Source organism: Perissodus microlepis, chromosome 11, assembly GCF_051167445.1.
Source record: "Perissodus microlepis isolate ML-2025 ecotype Zambia chromosome 11, ASM5116744v1, whole genome shotgun sequence".
NCBI lineage: Eukaryota > Metazoa > Chordata > Actinopteri > Cichliformes > Cichlidae > Perissodus > Perissodus microlepis.
In genome coordinates this window covers 29,122,246-29,141,392 of record NC_140471.1, presented here as the reverse complement: position 1 = coordinate 29,141,392, position 19,147 = coordinate 29,122,246, and positions in this window count along the sequence as shown.

The window sequence follows — 19,147 nt, the reverse complement described above, 5'->3', positions numbered from 1 at the left end:
GGGTCACTTTCGTATGTGGTACTGAATCCGATACATATCCGATGTTTTAGAAAGCGACTGCTGTTTGAACGGTCATGTTGCATTAAACCCGTCTTTTACGTCACTGACACAAGACAGACGCTAATTATCAGCGCCGGAGAAGCGCCCGCGAAGACATCGTGAACGCTTCCTGGCCATCCAGTGTAGATGTCAGTGAAACTGTTGGGAAGACAACGTGAACATTTTATTTGTATTGTATAATCTGCAGATTCTGACAGAAATCTGCAACTATCCTTTGAAGCACCGCTCCTCTCTAAAACAGCAATAAGGATAATTATTAGGTTATTTACATTATATTGTATTGTATTTGTATTGTATTGTATTGTATCTTTATTTCAGACATATACAGAAAAAAAAACCAATATATACACAAGTACACATACTTGCATTTACAAATACGAATATATATGTAAATACACACACGTATGTGCTCAGATAAAACAAAAAAAGAAAATAAATAAAATAAAACAGAGTCTAAATGACATGAAATAACAATTATTAGGTCTGAAATGGAGTAGGAAGAAGTATAACATACTTAATACTTAAATGTAAATAACAAAATAACTAAAAGCAAAAATTGGGAAACGTAAAATCCGAAGTCTTTATATTAAGGGCCATCAGTCAAACAATATTGTTTGCTCTGGGTCTAAACAGAGCGCGTTGTGTATGACGTCTTCTTTTGCGAATGCGGGCCGCTTTGAGGGTTCACACTAGAGCGTGTTTGCTGTCGCATTTTATTTGTAGTGTGAACAAGCAGACAAAAAAAGCGGATTTGATCAAAAAATCGGAATTGAGCATTAAGACCTGCAGTGTGAACGTAGCCCAAATAACAAAATTCTCAACACGAAGACCAACAATAGGTACGACTAACAAACAGGAACACGCTGTAACAGAAAGATAAGACTCACAGAGAAACACAGAGGGAACTAAAAGTACTACTAAGAATAAATTTTAAAAACAAAAATGTGAACAAAAACACAGGATTGTAAAACTAAAGCTCAACAATGGAATAACGGTAAGATAAAAGGAGCAAAAGATTAAAAGACTAAGAGGAGGAAGCAAAAACTGAATCACAAAACATGAATCCAAAGCTGAAAAACATAATTAGATTCAGACAATATAAGGGGTTTTTCAGATTGTCTGTTTATGTTATTTAGGAATTTGTGGAGCTTGGTTGGCTTACAAACTTTGTGGCTCTTTGACATTATTTGTTGATGTTTTTTTTTTGTTTTTGTTTTTTTACCCTTTTAGCAATTTCTATTTTTCTAAAGCACCCGCTGAAAAATCTATACTACATCAAGCTTTCCCCCAGCGAGTGAGCACAGAGCTCTTTCCCTCTGTTTCTTTCAGTGAGTGGGCATCCAGATGGAGGCTGTGCACTGTTCAAGAGAAAAAAAGAGAAATGTTGCTGAGATTGGAAGCACTTTAATTTTTACCCATGAACTTAATGAATCGATCCAGAATCATGACTAGTTCACAAAATGCGTGTCAAATTCTGTATTTATAACTTGCTCTTAGACTGTGCTGCAGGTGTTGCTCATGTGGATATATTGGACCTTTGGGTCTATGGATACAAATAAATAGATTAAAGGTTGCTGGATGTTTACATGTTGCCATGATGCTACAATTACTGCTCATGAGCTGATTGTTGGAGGACAAAATTACAGATATTTAAATAAAAGGAAGCTAACATAGATGGAGCCAGAATCCATTGCTTCTCCAACACAACATTGCAGTATGCAATAACCATTGTAATCTGTTTATTCCTGAATTTTATGCACTACTAGCATTTTTTAGAAAACAATTTATTTTACTATATATATTAAAATGTAGATTTATTCCTTACCAAAGCTAAACAACCCAGTAATATCACTGTAGTACTGCTGTATCACTAGTATTTGAACTGAAATATCCTGACAAACTGTAACATTTAATGTGCTGCATCAGCTTAAGAAATATGGAGCTCTTTTTTGAACTCATCCCTTGAGGCAGGAGTAAAGGGAAGCTACAGAAGACATGGATTTTAGTACCATACCAAAAGTAATGCATCTAGATCATTTTAAATATTTACATTTATTAAATTTGCTTCAAAGTTTATGATTAATTTGACCTTGATACTACCGAGTTTGACCACCTTTTGCTAGCGCCACAAAGTTACTGCAAATTTGAGTCTACTTGGTAGAGATGACATGAAGGCTTGGATGGACTTGGGTGAGGCAGAGATGGGAAAGAGGCTGCAAGGTAGAGTAAAAGATGCACAGTGGGATTTAAAATATGCAGAGTGGATGCTGATTGGCTCGAAGAGGCTCGAAGAGGCTGACCAGAAAGATGACTGGACTAGAGCAATGATGTCATCTGCTGCTTTAGTGTTTGATGTGCTGTGCACTCAGAGATGCTCTTCAGCATATCTCAGTTATATTGAGTCTGGTCATTGTCATCTGACATCAGACATCAACAATTCATTTCAGCCCAAAGAACTGCCATTCATCAGATATCTTCTTTTGAGGACCATTATCTGCAAATCCTAGAGATGGTTGTGTGGGGAAATCCCAGAAGACACACAGTTTCTGAAATACTTAGACCAGCACATCTGGCACTAACATTCATGTCACGTCCAAATCATATTTCTTCCTCATTCTGATGCAGTGTAACGTTCAGATATTTGCATGCACTTTGTTCTTATTATATCTACATGTTTTCCATTTATTGCTTCTCACTTTCTGTCTCGACCTCCTCAGTATTGAGGTGATCCTTTCTTAAATACATCATTCAAAGAAAAAAGAACATACACGTCTGGAATTGTAAACATAAATCAATATTTACTTAGTTCAAATCAAACTGTTTAAAGGCTTTTTCTTCTCTATGTTGTTGTATTTGTTTTTTCATTTTTATTCTGTTCAAGGATAAAAGAATTGATTGTCTTCTTCTTTTGATCTGACAAGTCTTTACTTTACCTGATGTCCTTACTATTGCTTCTCAAAGCCACTGAATAGTTGCTGAACTGAATATAACTGTACTATTTTTTTTTTCTTTAATAGATTTTATACAGATGATATTCCTAACTTGGTTATTCTTACATTTTCACAGCATGGACTGGAAAGGGGAAAAAAATCACTCAGTCTTCGAACAACATTTTTGTGTTTTATGATAACCATGTTAGAGTAAGTAATAACATAGGGAAAGATAAAAAGAAATTACTTTGTATGACACACAATAAGATATAAAACAATCAGCTGCCATGTAGAATTGTTATGCTATTTTAATTCCCAGTCCAAACCATAACCAAAAGACAAAACATCTTCTTTATAAGTTTTAACACATAGGCTTTTTTTTTCTTTAGTGGTGCACACACACCTGCAACTGTTTAAATACTACTGATCTGAAACACTATTTCATTAATCTTTATCTAGTCTATTTGCAAAGTGACTGCCCCGTGTTCCATGCATGTAAAGATAACACCATAGCATTGTGCCATGTCACCACATCACTCCAAATCAGTAAAAACTGTATCATTGTTCAGGAGTTTTTATTTCTGGAAAATCTGCCATTTTCTGCTTGACTAACTTTTATCTTTGGCATCTGTAGACTTCAGAGTTTGATATGTTTCATATTATTTTTATTTCCTGCAGAGCTGATATATGTAACCTAATAGCTCCTGCAGATTCTGCACAATTTTGAGAGAGGATGATTTCTTTATGCATAACCCAGCTGTAGTAGTGTCAAATAGAGCACATGCTGTTCCCTAGAGATAATGATAGGATGTTTAGTGCTATCAGTCCTTGCTGCCTTATTCCAACTCTGATCAGATGCAGATCCAGCTTTTTTTTTCTCCTTTTTTCCCAAGCCTGTCAGATGTCAGTGCACTCATTTCGCTTACAAACCGTTTCTGCTGACTGAAGCAAATAATGGCTGTTTCTGCTCCCCTAAGATGCTCCTGCAGAGCAACTGTCACCTAAAGCAGTCAGCGCAGAGAAAAAGTAATAGAAGTTTCCAGTAATTACCTTCTTTTAAGTCCAGCAGATTCCCGGTCAACTTCAAAATCCATTCAACTGTGCTTTTTAGCTCTTTCTAGGCAGTAAATCTTATCATGAACTGATGAATGACATTTGAGATGCTGTTAATTACAAGTATCTCTCGAGTGCTAGCAGCCAATTAACAGATTTTTTCCAGATACTCTGTCCCAAAATGGTTAAGTTCAAGTACCAAACAGATGTTATACCCTCAATCTTTTTGAAGCATCATTTGCTCTCCTGAACCCCCACCGCCACCCCACCACCACCACTGTGAGAGCCTGTAGTTGGTTTAAATGCAGAAGTCCATCATCACCATGCCTAGCCAGTGTTCAGCCAGTGTGTTAAAAACCAGAGAGTTTTATTTAGTACAAAAGGTACAATCATTAAATTAATGGATGTTCTTAGCCTACTTTTGCTGTGAGAAATTTTACACCTATAAGTACAGCTTGAAAAGAAGCATAAAAAAGAAATAAATAATCAGGAAAACGTTTAATCTGCTGGGTTGATATTGTCCATATACAGCAAAAAAAGAAAAAAAGGAAAAAAAAGACTGTAATCTCATTTTAATTCTTTTTACATCCCAACCTGGGGGTAACCTAGACATAAGCTATATTTGCCAAAAGTATTCACTCACACATCCAAATCACTGAATTCTGGTGTTCCAATCACTTCCATGGCCACGAGTGTAAAAAAAAAAAAAAAAATCAAGCACCTAGCCATACAGGCTGCTTCTACACATTTGTGAGAAAAATGGGTGAATTGCAGAATGCTACTGCGATAGGATACCACCTGTGCAACAAGTCCAGCTGTGAACTTTCCTCATAACTAAATATTCCTCAGTCTCTGCCATTTTTGGAGTCCTTTGTTCTAACCAAACCAAACCAAAGCATAACAAGACACTTTGGACATCTTCATGCTCCCACCTTTGAGGGAACAGTTCAGAGATTGGCCTTCCTGTTCCAACATGACTGCCCACAAGAGTTCTGACCTCAACCTGGTAGAACACCTTTGGGATGAATTAGAGCGGACACTGTGAGCCAGGCCTCCTCATCCAATGCCAGTGCCTCATTTCAAAAAGGCTCTTCTGGAAAAATGGTCAAAAATTCCCATAAAGGTGCCAGTTTAGCTCAGTAGGTGAGCAGGCCACCATGTGCCCTATAGCCAGAAAGTAGAAAGTCAAGTCCAACCCACGGCTCTTTGCTGCGTGTCTTCCCCTCTTTCACGCTGCTTTCCTGCCTGTCTACACCTTCTCTATCCAATAAAGGCTAAAAATGAAAGATGAGTTGCAGCTCTGCTGGAAGTATCCCTGCAACTCAGACAGTGCAGATCCAGGCTCCATACAGGGTGTTACTCCTGTATTATCAACACCAGAGGCAACATAAGTGCTCCTTCTATTATATATCCTGATGTAGCTAACAGTGTCATCTGCACCCTGGTGGGGGTCAGAGAAGTAAGGTAGCAGAGCGCTTCTTTGGTTTTTAACTGACCTTGAAGTCTGACAGGCTTTTAAGTTCAGCCAAAGACTTTTTCCATTAAAATAAATTAAATATATTCCTCCATGGAATATGTGTCTTTGTCCTTTTCTTTCTTTCTGTGCACCATCTGCTCATTTGCCAGTGCATCTTACCTTTGTCAGAAAAAACTTGAGTGAATTTTTTTTCTCTTAAATTTACTTTTTCAATAGAGGCAAAGCTGCTTTTCATAGATAATGTCTTGTAAATCTCCAAAGACGTATTCTAACTAGCTAAGTAAACTAAGGTTAAGCATCAAAGACGCAAAAGAAATAATGTGATCCTAATTGAAGTTTGGTTATTTAAATGTCTGTCCCCACAGTTAAGACTAAACTAGCAGCATTTATTTATTATTATATGTAATTAGTGGAGCTGATAATATATGTTATTATCTGCTTCACTCACCAATTTCTTGCTTTTTATCCCCTCCTCTTCCTCTTTTTTCTTCTTTCTTTTTTCACTAACTTTGAACAGAATTATGCACACCACTTCCAACAAGTGTGAATGAACTCACACGAGGACCCCTTTAGGAGATCAGATCTCTTCTACAGTCATTGCAAACCTAACACATGAATGACAGCTTTATTTGTCGCAAGCAGGTTGCCCTGTAGCGAGATGGTAACCCCCCCCCGACCTTACACACATAACACAAACATCACATGGGATTACAAGTCGGAGATCGGTAGCGTTACAAGAAAAACAGTGAAATGTACACAACAACGGGAAGGTACAAGAGGAAAAAAAGAGACCTCCACTCATGCTGTGCTTCCATGGTAGGACAGCACGAGAACAGGAAACAAAAAAAACTCCTCTGCACAAAAAAGCACATAAATGTCCACAGCACAACATTATGGAAGACATGACAAGCCACAGGGAGGGGTAGGGGATGAGGAGTAACCCCAGGCAACACAGCAGCCATCCTGCGACGGCGCCGTCATCTCTTCGACAGCACGGGCCCGGACCCGCCTCGTGTTCCCAGGGGGCAACAAGCGTCGAAGGCGTAGGAAAGGGAGGGGGGATGAGTGAGTGCTTATCAGTGTAAGTGTATGTGTGTGCGTGTCCATAGTTCAGCTGAGACAGTGTCCTTCGGCCTATCAGGCTAAGAAAACAGTCCTCCAGCCAATCCAGGTGACCTTGCATGGGACGGGAAGAATAGCCGTAACACAGTCGTTATCAGGGAGTGATTGTTCGGCTCCAGCCTTGGGCCTGCAGCTGGCGCCGTGATGGGGGTCCGCAATGTTGATGTTGATTTTGTAAATTTCCATGCGAGCAGCCCAGGAGAATTTTCAGGCTGCCCTAACACTCTGACACTGGTCTCTCGATCTCCCGTTGGAGAGTCGCGAGCCTCCCCATGATGGTATCAAACTTCTGTTCCATGGTGTTGTCATTCTTTTGATTCTGAGACCTCACAACTGCAGTGATCCGTTCCGCGATGTCTTCCAACTGTCGCTCAAGGGTCTCATTTGAGCAGGCCTCTCTCTGATGTATCCCCCCATACGCTCAATGTTGTTGCTTTGAGCCTTCACAGCCGATGCAAGCGTCTCCAAGGTGTTGACCATATTACGTTCGGTGTGAGAGGTCGCGCCTCGTCCCATCGCTTCGAATCCAGCGGGCAGCCTTGGGGGGGTTTGAACAGCCGGTTCCGCTCTCTTATTTCTCCGATAAACCAGGGCTAAGCCAACTCCGATCAGCAAGAACCCTGTTATCACGGTTCCGAATAGATAGATATCTTCAGCGTCCTCGATCGACAGTCCCGCCAGGCACATGACCCTCCAGTTCTGCCACCCGTCCATCGTGTATCCGGCAGGGAAAGTCCCTCCAGGGCACTCAGGCTCTCCCGAGCCCAGACTTCTCGTTGAGAAAAGGGTGTCAATAGCATTCAGAGACCAGTTGATCAAATCCATAATTCTCTTTTAGGTTTTAGAGAACGACAGTGAGAGGCTATTCCAGGGAAAGTAATGCACACGAGACAAGACAAGGACACAGAAGCTAAGCAGGGAAGATAAGGGTGAGGAGGAGAGGAGAAAGTGCGACCGCCTTCGCTGAGAGCCAAGAAGTTTAACAAGTGTTTAAAGTTTGTCATTCTTTGTTAGGCTGCTGGGTCTGTTCAGGTCCTAGTACTGTAAACATCATCATCAGACACTGAGCACGATGGTCCATCCAGAGAAGAACTGACTCCTCAGCTGTTGTGTGTCCAGTTGTCCACGACCACAACAGGTTGTCAAGACTTGCGTGTTTCTGAATTACCGCTCACACATGTTTGCTGGCATATCAAAAGCTTCTTGATACATTTAAGCTCTTCCACTGCACTGCAGCACTTCTGAAGACAGTGAATAAAGTTGGCAAGCCTTTGATATGTTCAACCTTTACTGAGAGCCATTCATGCATGTTTCTATATCTGCAGCTTTGATCTTTATTTCATTATCAAACTGCCCATACAGCAATTCCTCCTCTGTCATGAGCCACGTGTTACCAGTCTACATACAGGTTTTTGTGGCTGCCCTTTTTGCGTATTGCTATAGTAAGATGAGACACTCTTCCTTCTCCTTGGTTTTGTCTCCCACACAGTGAAACGCTCAGATGGACGCTCTGTATGATGGAGCATCTCTAGAAGTTGGAATTTGCATGTTGCAATTTCATTATCTGATTTTTGTCTATGCAACAGACTATAGAAATCATAATCAAACAAATAATTCAATATTGGCTGCAGCACCCAGGATTAAAATATGTCTTCTTGTTGGTGCTCCATCTTTTGAACCTAGTTTGTATAAATTAATGTATTAACTTGTCTTTGTTGTTAGTTAATTCCCAGTGTCCAACAACCAATTACAGCTGACATTCACTTTTATTATTAGCAGAAAGCTTGTTGTTGTCAGTCCCAGTGCATGCAGAGACATTAAAGATTGATTAATCTGTTGTATTTTCTGAAAGACCAAATTGTTGCTTTTTGACCTCTTCAGCATTTGAATGAAAGTCTTTAAGAACAGTTTTGTTTTATGAAACTGACTGTAAGAAATTGGTTTTCTTGGGGCTGCAGTCACACTACAAAGACCGCATGGATAAATGTGAACAGAAGTCTCCCTTCTGTGTCTGTGGATTGGAAAATTTGTTCCACAAACATTGCCTCAAGCCAGAAAAAAAACATCACAGGTTCAGCTGAACACACTGATCTGTTGTGATACGCTGTCCTGGTGGTAATGCAAATGTTTGTTATTTCAGGGAATTTCAGAGTTTGGTGTAAAAGTCTGATGTTTGGTTCTTTTAATCTATTTAAAATGACTGAATATCAGTAAAACCCAATGGATTTCTTTGTGCTTATGTTAGATTTCAGATCAACCCCCCGTACAAGCAGCGCTAACTTGTGCCTGGGTTGTTGTTTTGGGCACAGTCAGTATCGACCCTGATAGGAAAGATTTTTTAACAACCCGGTTTGGCTACAGAAAGTGATTTGCAGTATATAAAAAGCCCCCTCTGGAAATGCTTTGATAATGTGATGTGCAAGCTATATAACCTTATGTTACCATTCCCATACTCACAGCATGAAGGCATGTCTCAGTTTCTCCAAATTGGCACGATTTTATAGTCTGATTTTAGAAGTCCATCTAAACATGATGTCTCAACTCCCGCCACAAGCTTTAAATTGTTAATAGACTCGGTTGGACAACAACTTCAGATGTCACAGAAACAGTCCACTGGATTTCACATGATTGGGAAATAAAAGACAAAACAAAAGAACTTGGGTAAATGAAGGCCAAAGTATTAAAAACATAAATCTATGACATAAAGAGGAAATTGGTGACTTGTATTACAACTGACAATGCATACAATTAGATCTGTGGAAACTTCTGTGGAAAAGTCTTTAAAATGCTAAATGCACCACATGTGGCAGAACTGCATTTGAACTATGCATGTAACGTTCAGTCAGAGCAACTGGTAGTTTTGTCTGTAGACTAAAATCATGCCATGACAACAAATCTACCACCTATAGCATTTTATATACTTTGTTTTTTAAGTCATCACCTGTGGCAGCTGTAAATACGTTTTGACAAAAAAGATGTTTGGATAATTTCACTTAGTTTTTTAATGAATTTATTTTCTTTGTGGCAGAAAACATTGTACACCTATCATATTACAGTTCACTACTCCTTCTAGGGTATTGGTCAGATTTTAGTGAAACCTGCACACGATGATCATCCAATGGGTATTTACCCAAACTGTGATCATCTTTGTCACCTTTGTTCTCAGTGGATCTCATAGGTTTGTACAAAACAACCAACCATTGACAAGAAAACCTGTGATTTTCTTTCCATTATTAAATCACAACATTTGGCAATATTCCATGGGTTCAAGCCTTCAAGCAGTCATTGGTTGCAAAGCTTCTTTTTTTTTTTAATTCAGGTACTAAAAACAGTCTTTATATTTAAATTTGAGCTAGTTTGTCATAATATTTTTGAAGACCTGCATGTCAATCTAATATTGATTGTTGTTAAAATCCACCATGGTGGTGTACAAAAATTGTGTCTTTGTCAAAAACATTATGGAGGCAACTGTAAATTATTTAAATAGTCCCTACATCTGTCTTCACTTAAAGCTGATAAGCCAAACCATGAAGCTATGAGAAAGGGTTGTTGACACTAACTTAAAAAGAGAGGTGACAATCAGTGAGCAGCAGCATCAGAATCAGAATACTTTATTAATCCCTGAAAAAATTATGTAATTGCCTAAACTAAATGAAATAATACAATATATCACCAAGTTCCAAAATACAGTAAAATATCTTTAATATGTACAAATAGTTATAAATACCCCAGTGTATAACACAAATTAAATATATATGGAGTGAAAAAGCACAGAGTGTTCGTGGAAAATGATAGAGAAGGTCAGAAAGAGCAGCACTGAGTCTTTATGGATCTAGAGAAAGCATATAATAGGGTGCTAAGAGGGGAACTATATGAAGAAGCCAAGAATGGAAGAGAAGTATGTGAGGGTGGTGCAGGTCAGGTATGAGGGCAGTGAGACAGTGGTGAGGTGTGTGGTTGGAGTGACAGAGGGGATTACATCAGGATCGACTCTGAGCTCATTCCTGTTTGCAGTGGTGATGGACAGGTTGATAGATGAGGTCAGGCAGTAGTCTCTGTAGACTATGAAGTTTGCGGATGACACTGTGAGTAGGGAGCAGTTGGAAGAAAGCCTGGAGAGGTGGTAGTGAAGGTGGATGATTTTAAATACCTAGGGCCAGTGAGCACTAGACACCGTGCACAAAAGAAGTGAAGGAGCGAGAGTGTAGAGAAGGTGGAGCAGCAAGAGTCAATGTGAAGCTTTAAAACATGGTAGTGAGACCTTCCTGGAGGCTGAGCTGGAGATGGCAAGATTTTCATTGGGAGTGATCAGAATGGACAAGATTAGAAATGAGGTTACATTTGAGATGGTTTGGACACGAGGAGAGGACGGATAGTCGATATATTGGGGATGTAGAATACGGTGGTTCCAGGCAAGATGAAAAAGAGGAAGACCACAGAGAGGGTTCATGTATGTAAGGAAGGAATAACTGCAGAGGCTTGGTGTGTCAGAGTAGGATTCTAGGAAAAGGGTGAAATGGAGGCAGCGAATCTCTTTGGGGTGAATATAAATATTTATTCATGACAGTTCTTGTCTCTAAATATTGATTTTTCTTTTTTTTCATAACAGAACTAATATTTTTCTGCTTTTTGCATCACTAAAATTAGCACTGCAATTAAACACAATATTTGTTGTCTTGTTGCAGCAGTATGTAGGAGGGCTCTCTGTTTTAAAATCCCAACTTCTAGGAACAAATGTGGCCTTGGTGTGTGTCAGGGCTCTCGTGGTCTGATTCTCATTGAGGTCTTCAGTCCCATAATGGAAAACACATGTAAATTAGAGCAGCATTTCAGTGACTCTAAAAAGGTTCACAATTATATTGAATGGAATTGTGAACGATGAGGCAGATATGAATTAATTAACGCTTTCTGTTCTCTTAGTGAAAAGTAGGTGCATCTGCTGATGAAAGCAGCGAGCTTCCCTCAGTCATAGTTAGTAATTACTGGTCTGGGTGCTGACAGTGACAGCTTAAGGCAGAAGAGATGAGGCTTAATTATGGACTAACGAGACACGTGCCACGTCAAGGTGAGGGTAGGGTGAACAACCCTGCTCATCAAATCCGTAAAAACCATTATCCAACATGAGACCATTTCGATTTGTCGCTCCTGTAGGATCTACTTGGCACACTTACAGTAAAGGTCATGCATTTATCTGTTTTGGCTTTCAATAAAAATCTCTTCAACCTCCTCTCTTATATACTTGCAGAGTAACACATTACATTTCTTTGCTTTTTTTTTCCTTTTGAGGAGCCGAATTTTATGCAAATGTAAAATTATAGAAAGCCTAAAAAACTATAGAAAATTGTCTTCAACCTCTTCGAGCTCTAATTATGTTGTATGTTGATGAATGTGAGAGGATGGTCAAGTTAGACTTCAGGTTTTCATTAACTCATTTGAACATCTGAACCCAGGTGAGGTTCTTCTTTTAATCTTGATATAAAATTCTGTCCATGTGTTTTAATAATCCATGAATGTCCATGAGGTAATATTTAATTTTATGATCTTATAAATTCATTTCAGGCACATACACAGTGGGTAGATACCGTGAAGTGCATTGAGCTCAAAAAGGCATAATTCTCATAATTCTCAGATTTTGCATGAAATTAATTTTAATGGCATCTGAATCGCCTCTTTATGCTTATGAACGGCCTGTCCCTGCTGTCCTACAGCTGACAGTAATCGCACGTTCATAAACATGCTACACACAAGTCCCATCTTCTCTATGCCCATCTGCTCAGCCATCAAAAGCTAATTTACATAAACAAATCTCCAGACTGTGTTTCAGGTTGTGCTAAACTATGTTTACTGGTCAAAGCTTATTTTGTGTGTTCTTTAAGTTAAATTAAATTATATTTGTGTAGCCAGTTCACAGTTCACAACAAAGTCAATTTATTCACTAAGATAAAGACACTACAATATTAGAAAGTGAACTCTTGGAACTTGGTAATGGTTTACACAGACTCTGACCAGTCCACAGCCTTGCATTTTCACCTTTCCACCTGACCCTCTGATTCCAACATGTGTTCTCCAAAGCATACCTCCACCTCTCCAGGTTCTCTTGCACCCACTCCCTACTTACACAGCAGGACAAAGTGTCGTCAGTGACCCTCATAGTCCAAAGAGACTATTACATTGTTAAATACAGAACTGTAAACCAAAATCATCATCTTCCTGTGACCTTCTTTTGTTATGTAAATTATTCTAAAACTGAACTGCATGCACTTTGCTGTAAATAATTAAATAAGAACTCATTAATGAAAAATATTTGAAGTAGTCTCTAGATGTATGTCTCCATTCTTACTTACATTTTTTCACAATTTATAGCCACATTTTTGTTATTTTTGTCAGATTTTTAACTGGTCTAATTCGGTGCTTTTGTACATTATAATGACTTTATGTCTTACAACTTGCAAGTTTAATGAATAAATAAATAAACAAACATGACTTTGCCGGTGCTAACATATCTGTAGTCTCTGTGTCAGGTTTGGCATAAAAAGGCCAAGCGTCTGAAACCACACACGTCATAGATGGACCAAATTAACATGCTAATAGCATTCCAAGCATTCAAGATAACTTTCATTTTTATTCATTTTGTGGCACTGTGGGGTCACTCGATGCCCAGAGGTGAATTTCCCACGTAATTTCTTTTTATCATAAATGCACATCTCATGAAATATACAAAATGACACGCAGAGCCACAAAAACAGCATCAGGATTGTGCAAGAAGATTTCAGTATTTAAATCTTTGCATTTGAGCTACGAGCTGTCACATAATGTACTGTCCAGTGTTTTCTCCTTTTTTAAACAGGCAATGTTTCCTCACCACATAAACTGATTTTATAATCAACCTGTTTCAAACATTTCAACATGTGCTCAGAGCAACTGCTCTGGAGTCAGAGAGGCTTAAAGGCTTGCTGATATCTGTGGACGCAAAGGAAGCAACCAAATCGATCCAGATGGTCTGGGAATTTGTGAAGTTCCTTTAAAAAACACAACGCTGCTTCTTCTGCAGTAGTTAATGAAATATTGCAATATGCAGTCCTTGATGTAAAAAGAGCCCATGTAGCCCACATGTTCCTAGAATGGCCATCATAGTCTTTTTTTCAGGTTCAAATTGGATTTTTCCAGCCAAGATTTAGCTGAAGCAGTTTTAGCAAGTACAGTAAATTTAAATAAAATATGAGATACAAGAGGTTGCAAATAAATTGCTAGTTTGTTATAATTTTTTTCAGACTCGATTAGCTAAAGGGATGTTCTGCTGTAAAAATTTTTTATGTTTTTAACCAGATCTGACAAGCAGAACGTGCTCCTCTAAGAGCAAAAGTCCTTCAGAAATAATGAAATGGGCTTTCACTCCACATACACAATTTATGCATCAAAATGTTTCTTTAACTCCCTGTGACTGAAGCTTTTGTGGCTTTCCTGAACCAACTATATATAGAAAAATACCTTGAAAAATGTACATTTTTCTCTTTTTTTGTTTCTCCTAAAGGCAGTTTTGACAATCTGGAGATCTGGAATTACTTTGGACTTGAAATGTGAAAAAAGAAGAAGCAAATAGTATTTTTATATAGGAGCTTCTAGGGTATGGAAAGCTGTACATTCATCTTTCATTTGGACAAGGAAGAACTGTGACTATAAATCTTTGAGCTTTTTTTGCATCGTCATAAATATCTTATTTAAATAATCTTTATACTTTTTAGAAAGTTAAAATTGCCTCTTTTTTGGTTAAAACAAATAAGTATCAGAATCAGCATCAGAATAATTATTTTATTTCCTCCTTCATCCAAAGACTTGAGACAACTATTTAGTGAAAACAAAAATTAAATATTCTGATTCCCTTGGATTAAAGTTTGGATTTGGGTTGGGATCACCACCAATGACAAATTCATAACTGAGCGACTTAGCTACATCTTAACTTTTCCAGGTAAACAACAACATTCCTAGGACATCATTGGTTACTTAGAAATTCACTAATCACAGAGCAACTTTGTTCTAGCTGGGGTTGGTGTATGAACCACGTGCAGGATCTTAGAAACAGCAAAGATCTGATTTTTTAGGGTATTTTAGTAAGTGAATGACCTCCATCCATCCAACCATTCGCTTCCGCTTATCCTTTCTAGGGTCGCAGGGTTGCATCTGAACTTATTGATGTATTTTTGCTTGAGAGAAATAACGAATATTTTTCCAGTAAAACTAAAAAAAAGGAAGTTTAGTAAACGGTTTTGCCATCGAAATGTAGGTAATGCACCTCCGCGTATCTCAGAATTGCAGCATTTATCGAACGACAAGAATAACAGGCAGGTCAGCTTCGTAGGAAATAGCTGAAACTCGTTATATTTAAAGGCTCCAGCGGTATTCTATCCCACAGACACAAAAGGCATGATGTGGGGGTTGTTTCAGTCTAGAGAAACTTGATTGGTTGCAATTTCCTAGATGTTTTCCAGCCTCAGTGTGAAACTGAGCTGACGTGCTGCAGTTCTTTCTTTTCTCTTCGGGGCTGTTTGGTTTGATAACAGCTGCAGAACATTAGATTTATTTTAGGTGAGACACCTGCTGATACAGTGACTGTAACACACACAGACAGAGGAACCTGTCTGAGTACGCCGATGTATTGTGCCGTATACAACTTCAGACTGCTCTCCACAGGGCTGTTCAGAGATAAAATGTTTCGGGTTTGAACTGCCTGCTTCCTACGTATGCATCTTCAGTCTCATTACCTTTTGAGTTTCTGTACTTATATGTGGCTCCATTCTTTGAGAGACTCCATGGGCCTCCTGAAGCCAGGAACAAAACTATATGAAAGCTTTGAGTCATATTTTCCTCTCCTGCCTCAGCAATTCTGCATTTAAAGGTAGGAAAGCAGCCTAAAAACCCTTGTATCAAACAAATGGGAAGTCTTCGAAATTACTGGCAATGACAAAAATAACAGGATTACAATTCAGACTGTCTCCCAAGAAAAATGCATAAAAGTTTTGCAGAATTTGCTACAGTTGCAAAAGTTTTCCCCAGCTTTTCTTGTATTCTTTATAAGGTTGTATTTTTGTAGTTTGTGGTGTACTCAAGACAGTAAGACAACGTGGGAAGCTGTGAACAGACCAGCCGTACAAAGTATCAACAGTATCCAAATGATGGATATAGCCAGTGTTGGGTAAGTTACTTTAAATTAGTAACTTAGTTACATTACTAGTTACTTCTATCAAAAGTAACTCAGTTACTTCAAGTTACTCGTTACTTTCAGAGTAACTAGTTACTAGGGAAAGTAACTTTGATTTTACTCAGAATTCTCTTGTTAATGTGTTGCTTCCGTAACTGGATACCCAGCAAGACTGCCAGTCTTCTAGCTTGCTTACTTGCCACAAGTGCACTGTGCCACCTACCAATAGAAAGGAAAAAATAATGTGCACATTTCCACGAGAGAAATCCCACGCCTGATTCTATCCTAGCCTGCGTTTTACATCCAACACAAAAACTGCAGTCGTGGTGCTTTCGATTGTACTCAGAACTTGGAAATCCTGCCTTCTGAATAGGAAGATGTAGGTAACACCAGACTGAAGATGAGCTGCATACAGGGCTGGACTGGGACAAAAAAATCGTCCCGGGCATTTTGACTAGAGACCGGCCCACCATTATAGGAAAAATCATAAAGCCTTTGAATGAAAATAAACACTGTTGTGACAGTGATGTACACTGTTCTGATGGTATATATGTATCAATCTATCAATTGTTTGTTGCAAGACTCAGATAATTAATTTTTTAAAAGTGAGACATTTTAAATGAGAATAAGAAAGTATTTCCTTGTGCCCCCCTTTCCCTTTTAATGCCCTACATGGACCCCTGGCAACACTTTGCTAGACCCGCCCCTGCACAGTTACCAGCTGTCAGCTACTTAGAAAAGGATCCTGGTGTTATTTGTCTCTCAGAAACAGTTCATAACTTCCCTTCAGCTCATTCATGTCACCTAAAAGGTAAACCTGTTTCTCCATCACCTGTTCAGCTCTGATGATTCAGTAAGGACATCTCCTGTTTCATCTTCATGTTTCCCTCTCATCACATAACCAAACCGATATCATGACCAGCAGCTTTACAGCTGTGGCTCCAGCAAACATCAGCTGATACTAGAAATTAATATTAAATAAATTCTAACAACAGCTGATCAAGCTTATACGTGCTGCTGTTGTTTACCGCGACATCCGCTGGTTTCCTCTTTCTGGCGCAAAGTGGGCGATAAATAAACAAGAGAGAAAAGCCGATCAGCTGATCATTGATCAGTTTCATGATTGAAGTAGAAACAGGAGAGGGAGGGTGAGAGGATGAGAGAAGAAGAGGCAGCTGTGAAGCGTAAACACAGAATAACTCCAGCTTTGTGTCTTTTTCATTGTAGCTGAAGTCCGGGACAAACTGTGTTCCTTTTCACCTCAATACGAAACGCGTAATATTTTCTCTGGATACGAGACGATTCCGTTTTTTACGGGACGGTTGGCAACTCTAATAATTAACCTTATGAACAAAATAAAGTTCAACATCAGTAACATAGCACCCACCCAGCTGCATAGAAACTCCGTCATGCTAGCTAGCACGCAGTACGAAAAAGTCAGCATAACGAAAATAAACTCCACCTAAACTTGGTTCATATCTGACCCAGATGGACTGCAGGTCATAACTTCTTACCTGAAGTTCAGTTCACCTGACACTCTCGGACCAGCGGCCGCTTCGGGTCTCTCCTTTTGCCTCCCTTTTCCTTCATCCACCTGCTGCCTTCCACCACTTGCTAATGTTATTGAATCTGTGGAAACTCCGCGATAGCCACCACACGAAGTAACGAATAACGAGCCTATCTAAATCCCAGTAACGAGTAACGCGTTCCCGGTTTTGGCATAATAACTAGTTACCGTGCTCGTTACCACAATAATAACGTAGTTACTGTAACGCGTTACTTAATAACGCGTTACTTAATAACGCGTTAGTCCCAACACTGCATATAGCATAATGTGAGAAGACTCACAGTCTACTTACTTTTTGCCGGTAAAAGCAACAGGACTTGTTGGCAGTAAACTTTCATCTAACTTCAAAATGATCAAATAAAAAAAATGGCAAAAGGTGAAAGGTCGACGAGTGCTGTGTGAAGTCGGCTTAATGGGGTTTTTCTGCTACAATCTCATCTACTGTGGTCCAATGTGTGCTCGGCTGACAGCTGCTCGGGATTTTATAAGTGACCTATGACCAGAATACTCACTCTGCCCATATAAAACTCTGATGCTTTGACATTACAGCTGCCAAACAACAGCATTAAAACACGGATCTGAGCTAACAAAAGGATCTAATGTACTATAGGCTGGTATAAGAGTTTAGTGTGTGTCAAAGGTCCCTTTGCAGGAAGCTGAACTGACACAGTTGCAGAAGAGTGAATGTATTTGTAGGTAAGGTACTGACAATAAGAAACATACAGTTGAAGTCAAAAGTTTTCATATGCTCACATGCTTCATGGACATGAATGTTATGGTAATTTCGGGCTTTTAATGATTTTTGAAGTGTTCTTTTTCCATACTGGAATCATTATAAAACTTGTCTAATCATAAAAACAACAAATTTGAATTACTTCTGATTTTCTCTAATCCACATAGGGTCAAAATTATAGTTTTGATATGTGTTTGCGATCACTGTCTTGGTGGGTATCCCAACCATATAACTGTTGATTTCATTTGAAGTTGAAGAATTTGGAAGTAGTCTTCCTTCTTCATTATTCCATCCAAGGCAGCAAACAGCACCAGCGCATGATGTTACCACCACCACTTTAACCTTTGCTATTACTGGGGTTTTTTCTGAACATCCTAACCAATTTCTGATCTGAGGTTGACAGTTTGGGTTTTCTTCAGAAACCTTGGCAAAGTTGTGACTCATCTGAATAACTTGCACTTGTTTGAACAGATAAACTCTAAATCAGCAGCTGTTTAAAAATGGCTCGAAGAGACCTTCCCAAGTTGGTGAATCTAGTGAGAGCTGTCAAACAGATCCTTTTATGCTGCCAAAGATTGTGCACCCAAGTCTTGTTTTTAGTATGCTATAGAATCATTTTGCCCTGCGAAAAGAACAGTTAAAAAAAATTAAAAGCCCCAAATTACCATGACATTCATGTGATGATGAGTCCACAGCTGTACTGTCAAAGAAGAAACTAGGACTGTTCTGGAGGGCCACAACAACAAGCTTAACTCGATTTTGCTCATATTATTTTTCTCTCTTCATAAGCCTATTGGTGTGGCCCTCCATAACAGTCCCAGTTTCCTATGTAAGCTCTTGAGAACATTAATTGTCCAACCCTGGTCTGGCAGACTTTTACTGAGAAACATCCACGTGTTAATGTAGTCAAGCAGGCATTACTTATAGCTTCAATTCATCAGTTACCCCAAGCTTTATACTGCAAGTTGAAGACCCCAGCTCCTATGAGAAAGCACTCGGCATTTGTAAG